Raw genomic sequence first — 12,620 nt, forward strand, 5'->3', positions numbered from 1 at the left:
ATGACTCCTGGGTGTCTAGCTTGGGATACACATAACACGGTCACTTTATTTTATTTATTTATTTTTTTTGAGGACAATTAGCCCTGAGCTAACTACTGCCAATCCTCCTCTTTTTGCTGAGGAAGACTGGCCCTGAGCTAACATCTGTGCCCATCTTCCTCTGCTTTACATGTGGGATGCCTGCCACAGCATGGCGTGCCAAGTGGTGCTATGTCTGCACCCGGGATCCGAACCAGTGAACCCCGGGCCGCGGAAGCGGAACGTGCACTCTTAAGAGCTGCACCACCGGGCCGGCCCCCAACATGGTCACTTTATTACCTTAAAGAAGGAATGAAGGATTCCAACACTTTTGAATCTTCCTAGCCATTGACTTCTTTTTTTAAAATTTTGTTTGTTAAGTGATCCTATATTGAAGTATTGTCCTCTGCAGGTCTTAACTAGCCCAGCATTCCACCACACCACTCTTGATGTCATGAGGGTGGTAGCCATCAACACTGCAGTCCACAGACTGGGCAGTCTCCAGGATCTCTTTTTTTTAAAGATTTTATTTTTCCTTTTTCTCCCCAAAACCCCTGGCACATAGTTGTGTATTTTTAGTTGGGGGTCCTTCTAGTTGTGGCATGTGGGATGCTGCCCCAGCATGGCTTGACGTGTGGTACCATGTCTGCGCCCAGGACTCGAACCGGCGAAACCCTGGGCCGCTGAAGCGGAACACGTGACCCTAACCACTTGGCCACAGGCCGGCCCCTCCAGGGTCTCTTTAATGGTTCCAGAGAGTTCTCTGGCCAATGACAGATGGTACCCCATCTGTTGGGCAAGGTTGACAATCTTGTCAAAGGTGATATTCCTGTTGTGCTTAATGTTTCTCTGCTCCTTCCTGTCTCTTGGCGGTTCTTTGAGGGCTTGGATGATGAGGGCAGAGGCAGAAGGTACCACCTCAATCTGAGCCTGTTGGTTCTGTATAGTCAGTTTCACCGTGATTCTCAGACCCTTCCAATCACCAGTTGCCCTGGTGATGTGATTGCCCAACTTTTTTGGAGACAACTTTGATTTTGTTGGGGTCGAACTTAGGCGGCATGGTGGAGGCAGCTGGTGTTGGATGTACCAGGATTCAGGATGACTGAAGAGAGTTGCACCTTGGCCTCCTCCAGGGTGAGAGAGTCAAAAGCTAGGCGTTGACTCCTAAGGAGTTCAAAGCCAATTCCATTCATGAAGCCTGGGACAGGCCCTGGGGCTGCCTACTCCAGGCAGCAGGAAGAAGAATCAAAGTAATCTTTTTAGCTCCCGTGTGTGTTTTCCTACAACAGTAAATTCACGATTAGACAAAATCTGTGGGCTTTGGTGTGAAGTAATGCTAATTTCACCAGGACAGGAAACCTATTTTATTCATCTTTGTACAAGTGCTCCTCACTGTGTGGACCTTCCTGATGTGCAGGTACTCATTGTCTGTTCGATGAACGAATTCAGGCTTGCAATGGTAGTTTCCCTTCTTGGGAGCCTGGGTAAATACGAGAGCGGAGGAAAGCTTTGGGTTTGGGTCCAAGACACCTGGCTTATTAATTGGTGCATGACCTAGGTCAGTCATTTCAGTTCTCTGTGATTGGCCAAAAGGCCTTTCCAGAGCTCCAATTTATACTTCTATGCCTTTTCTACTTATTCTTTTACTCTTAATCCCTTCAGATTTTTCAAGACTTTTTTTTTTTTTTAAAGATTGGCACCTGAGCCAACAACTGTTGCCAATCTTTTTTTTTCTTTTCTGCTTTCTCTCCCCAAATCCCCCCAGTACATAGTTGTATATTCTAGTTGTGGGTCCTTCTAGTTGTGGCATGTGGGACGCCGCCTCAGCGTGGCCTGATGAGCGGTGCCATGTCCGCTCCCAGGATCCAAACCGGCGAAACCCTGGGCTGCCACAGCGGAGCTTGTGAACTTAACCACTTGGCCATGGGGCCGGGCCCTTGTCAAGACACTTAACACTCCTTTATAGTCATTATGACATTAACAGTAAACTCTGTAAATGCTTGCTAAGTGCTAGGCACCAATCTAAGCACTTTACGTATATTAACACATTTGATCCACATAACCCTAATGAGCTAGGTACCATTACTATCCATTTTACAGTTGAGGAAACTGAGGTGTAGAGAGATTAAATATGTTCCACAAACGCACATAACTTGTAAGTAGCAGTGCTCAGATTTGCACAGGGAATACGGGTCCAGAGTCAATGTTTAACTACCTCAGTATGCTACTTCTGGGTCATCCTAATAGGGACTATGAGACAAGCTGGTGGTGTATTATCTCATTTTTATAAATAAAGCAGCTGAAGCCTAACTTCCCTAAGTTACACAGCTAGAAAGCAGCAGAGCTGGACCTCAAACCCCGGCTTTCAACCAACTCCAGTTCTTACCAAGAAGAACCAAGTTATTCTGGTAACCAGTCTGCTCTAGAGGTTTGAGTTTATGGCCCAAACGCCTGGCTGCCTGAGTTAAAGCCCTACCCAGCCAATTACTGCCTTGCTGGCATTAGGTAAATTACTAAACTTCTTGTGTGTTTCCTCATCTGTAAAATGAGGAGAACATTAATACTAATCATATAGGATTTTTGTGATGATAAATGAGTTATCAGGTGTCACATACAAGAATGCCTGGATCATAGTAAGCAATAAAAAGGTGTTAGCTATCACTTTTCGTTCTGGACCAGCGCTATCTGGCGAAATATATGAACCAAAAAGTAATTTTAAGTTTTCTAGTGGACACATTTTAAAATGGAAAAAGAAATATGAAATTATTTTAAATATATTTTATCTAACCAAATATATCCAAAACTGTAATCAATTATCCAACTTGTAATCAATATAAAAATTATGAATGAGCTACTTTATATATTTTTTGTTTTAAGTCTCGGAAACCCAGAATTTCTACACTTACAGCACATCTCAACTTGCATCAGCCACGTCACTTGTGGCTGGTGGCAGCGCAGCCCTGGAGAGGCCCCCTGGCCGCGGCCTCGTGCCCCTACGGTTCCTTCCAGCGAGCAGCTGGCCCGCGCCCCAGCCCCGCCCCGCGCCCCGCCCCGCGCCCCGCCCAGGTTACATCACAGAGCCCAAGGGCCCGCCGGCGGGGAGACCCGGGCCCGGCCGCGTGTGCCCGGCCGCCCACATCCTTCCTACTCCAAGCACCCAAGTTCTAAAAGGAAGGGACGACCATCACAGTGCAGCAGGGGCGGTCAACCTGCCCCCGGCCGCTTCGGCGTCAGCCGGCGGGAGGCGGGATCCTGCAGCCCCCTGCGTACTTTGCCCCCAACGGCCCTCCACTCGCGCCGCTATCACCGCGAGGTCGAGGCGGTGGGGTCAGCGCTCATTGGTCCGCCGCAGCCCTCCGCCCGCCCCGTCGCCGCGCTTATTGGCGGGAGCCGCGGCGCCCGCGGGATAGGCGGTGGCGGCGCCCCTCCCTCGCGCCGGCCCTCAAGAGGGCGACGAGGAAGCGGCCGCCTCCCTGCGCCCCGCCCCTCGGGCTTGCTTGCTGGCTCCAGGCTCCTCCCGACCTCTCCCGGCTCCTCCCGGCCCTCTCCCGGCTCCCTCCGGCTCCGGCTCCGGCGCGGCGGCGGCGGGTAGGTGCAGCCGCAGGCGGGGCCCAGTCGGAGGGGCGGCTTTCCCGCTGTCCCGGGGCTGCCCGAGCCTCGCCCCGCGGCCGCCGGGACCCCACAGGGCCCGCCTGCGGCGGGGAAGGGCGGTGGCCGCCAGCTTGCGGGACGCGGGGGCGACCGGGCGGGAGGCCTGGGGGCGTGATCTTCCTAGTCTTCAAGGCGTGATCTGGGGGCCCGCGCGCCGGGGCGTGGCGGGCTGAGAGGTCCGGCTTCGGGGGTCTGGAGCGTTGGGCCGAGCGGCATGCCTCGGGCTGGGGATGGGGCTGAGCCCGGGGAGCGAGGGTCGGCTGCAGTCTGGGGCCCTGGGAGGGGCTCGGGGGAGCGGGAGAACTCAGAGATCATTCTGTGAGGCTTTTGGGGGCTCCGTTGAGGTGGGGCTGAGGCGAACCTTAGAGAGGGTGCCCACTCGGGTTATGGGAGGGGCTGAGGGGTGGTCTGGAGAACCGGGCCCCAGCCCGGGCTCTCTGCCTGCGTCGGCCCTGGCGCTGTGTGGGGACTAGGCGTGTGTCTGGCTGCGGGAGTGCGAAGGGGTTTCAGTAAGGGTGGGGATGGGAGGAAAGGGGCAGGAACCAGGAGGGGCAGTTGGAAACGTTACCCAGAACAGAGATTGTGGTTTATTTAGCACATGGGCCAGATTCTTCGCTGGTGTGTTGCCTGAGCTCTTCTTTAGTGAAATTGGCCGGTGGGGGAGTGTAGTGGGTTTTGCTTCCATCCGGGAACGTGTAAATTAGATTCATTTGCTGCTTTTGGGAGGAGACAGTGATTACGCTTAAGTTTGTGTTTTAGGATCCAGACCCAGGGTCAAAGGTGCTTCTCGGGGAGTTTAGTGTTACCCAGCTTTCTCCTGGAAACCCCCTTTTCTCCTTTCCCTCCTCTGGTCCAGTTACAGTTTTGCTCCCCAGGGCCTCTCGTTTCCCTCTCCCTGGCTACATGGCATTGCAGTGTTTCTTGCTCTGTGTTTGCCTCCCGCCTATTTCCCTGCTGCTGCGCTTTTGGCAACTGCCTCTGCTCTTTCCCAGGGATGGTTGTGGCATTGCATCAGGGGATATTTGTGCTTGTAATTTGCTCACTCAGCCCAGGAAGAGGGAGAATAGTGTGCTGCAGAGATGGGAGGGGAATGCCGTCAGCTCGGCTGGGTAGGCAGAGAAATGGGTGTGGTGAGGGAATACAGCTGCTCTTGGCCTATAGGGTAACACTGCCCAGTCATCGGCTCAAAGGGATTCAAAGAGCAGCAGCAGCAGCTATTTTTATAAATCAGTCCTGAATCCAAGCTGAGCACATGGATTTAGAGTGAACAGTTGTCATGCTCTAACTATTACAGGCTGAGTGTTTGGTAGACAACATTAGAGTTGCTAAGCAAGAGACTCCATCCATCTGTAGAGTGCAGGGGGTACTTGGAACTTTTTAACTTTTCTCAGCTTTCTTCAGTCTCTTTTCAGAGGGTTTCTTAAATTGATGTGGTTTGACGGTCCATAGTACTTCTTTTCAAATGAAATGTTTTTACCTCACTTATACTCTTGCTTTCAAATTTGGCTTAAAAATAATAAAGCTATCACTTTCTGAGTACTTGCTATCTTCTAGGCACTAGTTGTAGGTATTTATTTACAGATGAGGAAATGGAGACTGACAGGAATAAGAGGTCACACAGATAAGTGGCATCCACACCAAGGTCACTCTGACACCCACACAGTATTTCAGAAACTAAAAATTTTTGGTTCACACAAGGGTGATTCAAGTGCTTGAGAATTTATTCATGCAAAGTAAACTCACCAGAGGCTGATAGACCAAATACCAATTTATTTACATTGAAAGTATTAAGTGCCATGTACACAATTGGAATTAGTTATTCACTGGCCAGGACGCCTCCTTTGTTTCTGGGCAGCCATATCAGTAATAAGAAGGCAGTTGATTATAGAATTGGAACTAAGGGCACTGGATGTTCTTAGGGGATGTTTTAATCAAGTTACAGAAGCAGGAATTGTGAGTCTCCCTTCTTTCCCTATTGTGCGAACACACATACTAATGTTTGACAGTGCTGGGGAGATTCTTAACACATTTTCCCACTCTGTCTCAGTTGTTTTTTAAGTCATCTCTTCATATATTTGTCATCCTAGCATGTTTACCTGTATTAAAATTTCCAAATTTCCAAATAAGTTTACATTATGTATAAAAAGTCATTTTTCCTTTTTTTTTTTTTGCTGACAGTGAAGGAATCACCTGGATTTTCTTATGTTTAGGTGGCTTAGCTTTGTTTTTGTTTTTTCATTTTTTTCAAGGGTATGAAAACTTTTATTAATTACCTAATATGGCTTTCAGGGGAGAGTAGGACACATTTCTCAGGCTTGCTCACAATGGCTTGAGAGCAGGGAGATACTGGCGTGTGGTTTTTCTTTTTGTTATAGGATGGGGGTGGGAATGAGTGTTCCGTTATGTGAAGGGGCTTGTGTGGTTTGAACCCCTCACCTGCATCAAGATAGGTGGCTTGGCTTTAGTCAGAGAGGTGGTTCTTCCTGATCTCAGTGTCTTGTTCTTTTTCCTAATCTTGTTTCTGAATTTGGTTATCCATCCTTTGGCTCTGTAAACTTTTGCTGTTGACACTTAGAATTTTTGGCATCGCTTTTCTTTTTTTTTTTTTTTAAAGATTTTATTTTTTTTATTTTTCTCCCCAAAGCCCCCCAGTACATAGTTGTATATTCTTCATCGTGGGTCCTTCTAGTTGTAGCATATGGGACGCTGCCTCAGCGTGGTTTGATGAGCAGTGCCATGTCCCCGCCCAGGATTCGAACCAACGAAACACTGGGCCGCCTGCAGCGGAGCGCGCGAACTTAACCACTCGGCCACGGGGCCAGCCCCGCTTTTCTTTTTTTTAATATTAAGCACGGGTAGGGGCACGAGCCCGTGGCCGAGTGGTCACGTCCATGCGCTCCGCTTCCGAGGCCCAGGGTTTCGTTGGTTCAGATCCTGAGGGTGGACACAGCACTGCTCATCAGGTCATGCTGAGGCAGCATCCCACATGTCACAACCAGAGGCACTCACAACTAGAAGATACAACTATGTGGTGGGGGCTTTGGGGAGAAGAAGGAGGAAAAAAAAAAGAAGATTGGCAACAGTTGTTAGCTCAGGTGTCAGTCTTTTAAAAGAAGCATGAGTAGGCTTCATTTTTCTTTAAAATGCAAGAAAATCAAAGGAACATTTTGACCCAGTGGACATTATCTTGGTGGTTCATTTGATTTGGTCGGTTTAAAAAGGAAACTGAGTAAATATCACTGATTTCAGTTTGTCCTTCTAAATGGCACTGTTAGAACCAGGTTACTGTAGACGTATTGCTAAGGAGTGAGTGTGTTGAGGACAGTTAGGGTCAAGAAAGGGGATAAAGGAAACGGATATATATGAGGGATCAAGGGATACTTTCTTAGAGGTTTCTGGGCTAATCTCTCACTGCAGACCTTATGGGAACTGTTTTGTGTGTCATTGAAATTTTAAGCTTGAAAGTCAGCCCAACTTACTTTTGTGATTCTTGATAGATTAAAAAAGTTAATCTTCTCACCATAAAACACATCTTAGTAGTTTGCATGTATTTAAATATCTTTTAAAATTTATTTATAACTTTTCCTCGCTTTCTTTCTGACCATGCAAAGAAAGTGAAGTTTTAAAAAAATCTTTTATTTTGAAGTAATTTTAGATTTACAGATGGGTTGTAAAGATAGTACAGAATTTCCGTATACCCTTCATCTTTAACATATAACCATGATACATTTATCAAAATTAAACGATCAGTATTAGTTTAATGTTATTAACTAAACTATGTAGTTTCCTCTGATTTCCTTAGTTTTTCCACACTGATGCCCTTTTTCTATTACAGGCTCCAATCCAGGATTGACACCACATTGCATTTAGATGTTCTGTTTCCTTAGTTTCCTCTAATCTGTGACAGTTTCCTTGTCTTGCCTTACCTTTCTCTCCTTGACACCTTTGAAGAGTAGTGGTCGGTTATTTGTAGAATGTTCCCCACTTTGGGTTTTCTGATGTTTCCTCATGATTAGCCTGAGGTTATGCATTTTAGGGAGGAATACCATAGAGATGGTATGCTCTTCCGGTCACCTCCTCTCTCTTATCCGGGGGTGCCTGATATCAATATGACTTATTACTGATGGTAACTTTGAGAACTTGATTAAGGTAGTGTCTTCCTGGTTTCACTAAAGTGACTATTTTCCCGTTTTCTTACTTTAATTGTTAGAAGCTAGAAATGAGTCACCAAGTCAAGCCCACTCTCCAGGGGGAGGGAATTAAGCTCCACCTCCTGAAGGGATGAGTAGTAAAGAATTTGTGAGCATATGTTAAAATCACCCTCAGTAATTAATAAATGTTTTAGGGGAGATTCTGTGAGGCTGCACACAGATCTGATTTTTCCTTAAAATGTTATCCGCTAAACATTCATCGGGGAAATTTGCCTGTAGCAGCAATTATTATTGTGTTACTCTAGCGGTAGTTTTCTATTTCCTTCATTCCTTCTACATTTATTATTCGGAATTCTTCTGTAGGGAAGATTTGTACCTTTCCCCTCATTTATTTGTTCAGTCATTTATATCAGTATGGATCCATAGATATTTATTTTATTCTTCAGAGTATAATCTAATACTATATTTTGTTGCTCAGATTCTTCCAACTCTGGCCATTTGGCACCTATGTTCTTTGACATGTGTTGTGTCGTTGTCCCCCCCCCCCCCCCCCCCCGTCCCTCCCTTTTGGAGCACTTTTTAATTTTCTGGCGCTGCAAGATGCTCCGGTCTCATCTTGTATTTTCCCTGTTCCAGCCCTGGAATCAGCCATTCCATTCCTCTAAGGAGCCCTTGTTTCTTTTATTGGAGAAAAATATTTAGAAACAAAGATCTGGTTTCTAAATGAACTAGGTGTACTCATTGCTACTGGTTAATCATTTCTTCTGGGCCCTCTTAGGGGACAGAGCTAGGAAACGCATGTTCATACACTCACAGCTGTGTTTATTTCTGTATCTATCTGTATATAAATATAAACGTGAGTTTATACTGGTCTCTCTGACTCTAATCCAGCACCACAAAGTTTATTCTAGCATTCCTCTCCTTGCTTATTTGTAACTTCTTTCTCTGATAGTGAGAAACTTAGCTCTTGTTATTTATAATAGATTTACCTAATTCTTCAACCCTCGTATATGTGTAAAGGTAGGAAAATGCAGTTTTAATTGTCACATAAAGAAAATTTCCAAAGCATTTTGCAGTTGTTAATTTAAATGATACTCCTTTAATATTGGTATTTTAAATTACTATTTTTCAGCTCAGTTGGAGAGGTGAAGTCATTTGCCCCTGGCCAAACAGGAAGTGAGTGACTGTAGCTGGAGTTGATGACCTATTCTCACTCCCAGTGCTATGCTTGATCCCAAGCGGAGCAGTCTTCATATGAAGTGTCTTGACTAACCTTTGTCCTTTCTTGGTGGGATTACTCCTTTTAATTAAAGAAGTTCCTGGTTTTTAGATTTTTTTTTTAACTTTTGGCAGTGTTGAGAGCAAAAATAATTCCTTTTCTGGAATTTTTCCTACTTGTAGAATTGTAGAATTGGAAGAGATCTTAGAGATGATCTAGTGCAGTTTTTCACACAATGTAAGTGATTTCTCCAGCCCTGTATGCAGGTGTTCCCCAAGATAGGAACTTCAAGCTGGTGGCTATCAAGTCTTGGTTTGCAAATTTGTCATTTTAGACAGATTTCCCTTGTGATGATCTCACACCTTCCTCCCTGCAGTTTTTATTCATTGGTTCTAATTTTGCTGTCTACAGTTATTTCCTATAAGTTTCAGTCTCCACTTTACAGCTATTCAATAACAGTTATTTTGTCCCACTTAAGTTTTTTCTTTTCCAGACTAAACAGTTTTTTTCTCCCAGCCACTTCTTATGAAATGGTGTTTCTAAACCTTTTTCTATATTGGGCATCATCCTGTGGACATGCTGTAGTTAGTCAGTTTGTCAGGTAGGATCTGATCTGGATACTGTAGTAGGCCTTGGAAAGTGAAGTGATTAAAGAATTCAAAATGATCCCTGCCCTTGGGGAGCTTACGATAGTTTCCATCAGTGCTGCTTTAGAGTTACTGATTATTGATTGAAGTTACGTTATATGATTCTATTTTATTATGACAGAGTATAGGTTCTGACTTACAAATGATTCATAGATAAAATAGTTATATCTTCTATCTCATTATTACAATCCTGGTCACACCCTCCCTGCCCCCACCCCGCCCTCCCCCTCATGTTGAGACTGCTGTGGAAAAACTTAAAGTTTAAGAGAAGGAAAATGGAAAAATTTAGGGGAGATTGGGGATAGATGGTGAGTGGAAGTGGAGGATAGAGACCCTTAGGAAAGGTTACTTCCTATAGTGACTCTTCTTTCCGAGCTCTATTTTTGTTAAACTGTCTGAAAGTCTCAATCAGGTATTCATTTGGGTTAACCCATTTTCTCTTTTAGGAATAGAAACTCATTGGGAGGATTCAAGAGAGCTCTCTGTCGTTTTCTTATAGGTAGACTATATTTTTATTGAAATAATTTGTATTGGAAAGTAAGTGTTCCTTTGGGTGACAGAGAAGTGATTTCTGAGTTTAGGGAGGACTGGGGAGGGGCAGGGGATAGGGGATAAGGCAGACTTACAGACTTATTTCCCTTACTATCAGCTCAGGTGTCACCTTTGGAAAGCCTTTCTGACCACTTTCTACCCTGTCTGGGTTAAGTACTCTTTGGTGTTTTCACCAATATATATCTTTGGGTATATGTCTTTCCTTATTTAAAGAAAAATTAAGATATAATTCACACACCATAAAATGCACCATTTTAAAGCATACAAGTCATTGTGATTTTTGGTATATTCGCAGCATTGTGCAGCCAGCACCACTATCTAATTCCAGAACATTTTCATCATCCTCAAAAGACATCCCAAACCCATTGGCAATCACTTCCCATTCCCCAACCCCTGGCAACCACTAATCTACTTTCTGTCTATGGGTTTGCCTATTCTGGACATACCATATAAATGGAATCATGTAATATATGGCCTTTTGTATCTGGCTTTTTTCTCTTTGCATAATGTTTTCAAGGTTCACCCATGTCGTAGTATATATTAGTACTTCATTCCTTTCTATGGCTGAATAATATACACCATTGTATGGGTATACCACATTTTGTTTATTCTGTCATCAGTAGGTTGTTTCCACTTTTTAGCTATTATGAATAATGCTTCTGTGAACATTTGTGTACAAGTTTTTGTGTGAACATATGTTTTTATTTCTCTTGGGTATATACCTAGGAGTGTAGTTACTGGGTTATATGGTTACTCTATGTATAACCTTTTTTTTTTTTTTTTTTAAAGATTGGCACCTGAGCTAACAACTGTTGCCAGTCTTCTTCTTTTTTGTTTTATTGCTTTTTCTCCCCAAATCCTCCCAGTACATAGTTGTATATTTTAGTTGTGGGTCCTTCCAGTTGTGGCATGTGGGATGCCGCCTCAACATGGCCTGATGAGTAGTGCCATGTCTGCGCCCAGGATCCGAACTGGTGAAACCCTGGGCTACCGAGGTGGAGTGTGGGAACTTAACCACTCGGCCATGGGGCCAGCCCGTATGTTTAACCTTTTGAGGAACTGCCAGAATGTTTTCAAAAGTGGCTACACCATTTTATATTCCTATTAGCAGTATATGAGAGTTCCAACTTTTCCACATCTTCATAAACATTTGTTGTTATATGTTTTTTTGATTCTATCCTAGTGGGTGTGAAGTGATATCTCCTTGTGATTTTGATTTCCCTGATGACTGATGTGCTTATTGGCTGTTTGTATATCTTCTTTGGAGGACTGTGTACTCAGATTCTTTGCCCATATTTAATTAGGTTGTTTTTATTATTGAATTGTAAGAGTTCTTTATATATTCTAGATACAGATCTCTTGTCAGATATACGATTTGCAGATATATTCTGCATTCTGTGAATTGTCTTGTCGTTTCACTTTCTTGGTAGTATCCTTTGAAGCACAAAAGTTTCTGATTTCGATGAGGTCCAGTTTATCTGTTTTTCCTTCGTTGCTTGTGCTTTAGGTGTTACATCTAAGAAACTGTTGCCTACTCCAAGATCACAAAGATTTCTACCTATCTTTCTTTTAAGAGTTTTATAGTTTTACTTGTTACGTTTAGGTTTTTGATCCATTTTGAGTTAATTTTCTTATATGGTATAAGGTAGGAATCCAAATTTATTTTATTTTTTTGCATGTGGATATTCAGTTTTCGTGCACCATTTGATGAAAAGACTTTTCTTTTTCCATTGAATTGTCTTGGCACTCATGTTGAAAATTATTGATCTTAGATGTATGGGTTTACTTCTGAACTCTCAGTTCTATTCCATTGACCTACTTGTCTATCCTTATGCTAGTATCACACTGTCTTGATTACTGTGGCTTTGAGTATGTTTTGGAATTGGCAAGTGTGAGTCCTCCAACTTTGTTCTTCTTTGCAAGATTGTTTTAACTATTCTGGATCCCATGCATTTCCGTGTAAATTTTAGGATCAGCTTGTCAATTTCTGCAGAAAGGCAGTTGGAATTTTGATAAGGACTGCATTGAATCTGTAGATCAATTTGGAGAGTATTGCCATCTTAACAATGTTAAGTATTCCAATCCATGAACATGGAATGTCTTTCCATTTATCTGTGTCTTCTTTAGTTTCTTTCAACAGTGTTTGATGGTTTTCAATATACAAGTCTTGCACTTTTTTGGTTAAGTTTTATTCCTAAGCACTTTATTCTTTTTGGTGCTATTTTAAATAGAATCGTTTTCTTGGGGCCAGCCCTGTGGCCAGCCCTGTGGCCGAGTGCTTAAGTTTGTGCTCTCTGAGTGGTTAAGTTTGTGCGCTCCACTTTGACAGCCCGGGGTTTCACTGGTTCGGATCCTAGGTACGGACATGGCACTGCTCATCAG

The 12,620-nt window shown here is 44.0% G+C and overlaps 1 protein-coding gene across 44 annotated transcripts in view; it reads left to right on the forward strand.

The window, feature by feature from the left end:
* Positions 1 to 3,066: 3,066 nt before the first annotated feature.
* The window catches only part of MAP4 (microtubule associated protein 4), a 186,573-nt gene continuing 177,019 nt past the window's right edge, over positions 3,067 to 12,620 (forward strand). For 24 of the 44 annotated variants that reach the window (XM_070575478.1, XM_070575481.1, XM_070575484.1 and 21 more), the window contains exon 1: positions 3,093 to 3,606. The gene's annotated coding sequence lies outside the window, so the exon portion shown is untranslated. Of the gene's footprint in view, positions 3,607 to 12,620 lie in introns of all 44 variants that reach the window. The other 20 variants (XM_070575506.1, XM_070575507.1, XM_070575520.1 and 17 more) reach the window with 7 other exon arrangements.

Source organism: Equus przewalskii, chromosome 15, assembly GCF_037783145.1.
Source record: "Equus przewalskii isolate Varuska chromosome 15, EquPr2, whole genome shotgun sequence".
Classification (NCBI taxonomy): Eukaryota; Metazoa; Chordata; class Mammalia; order Perissodactyla; family Equidae; genus Equus; species Equus przewalskii.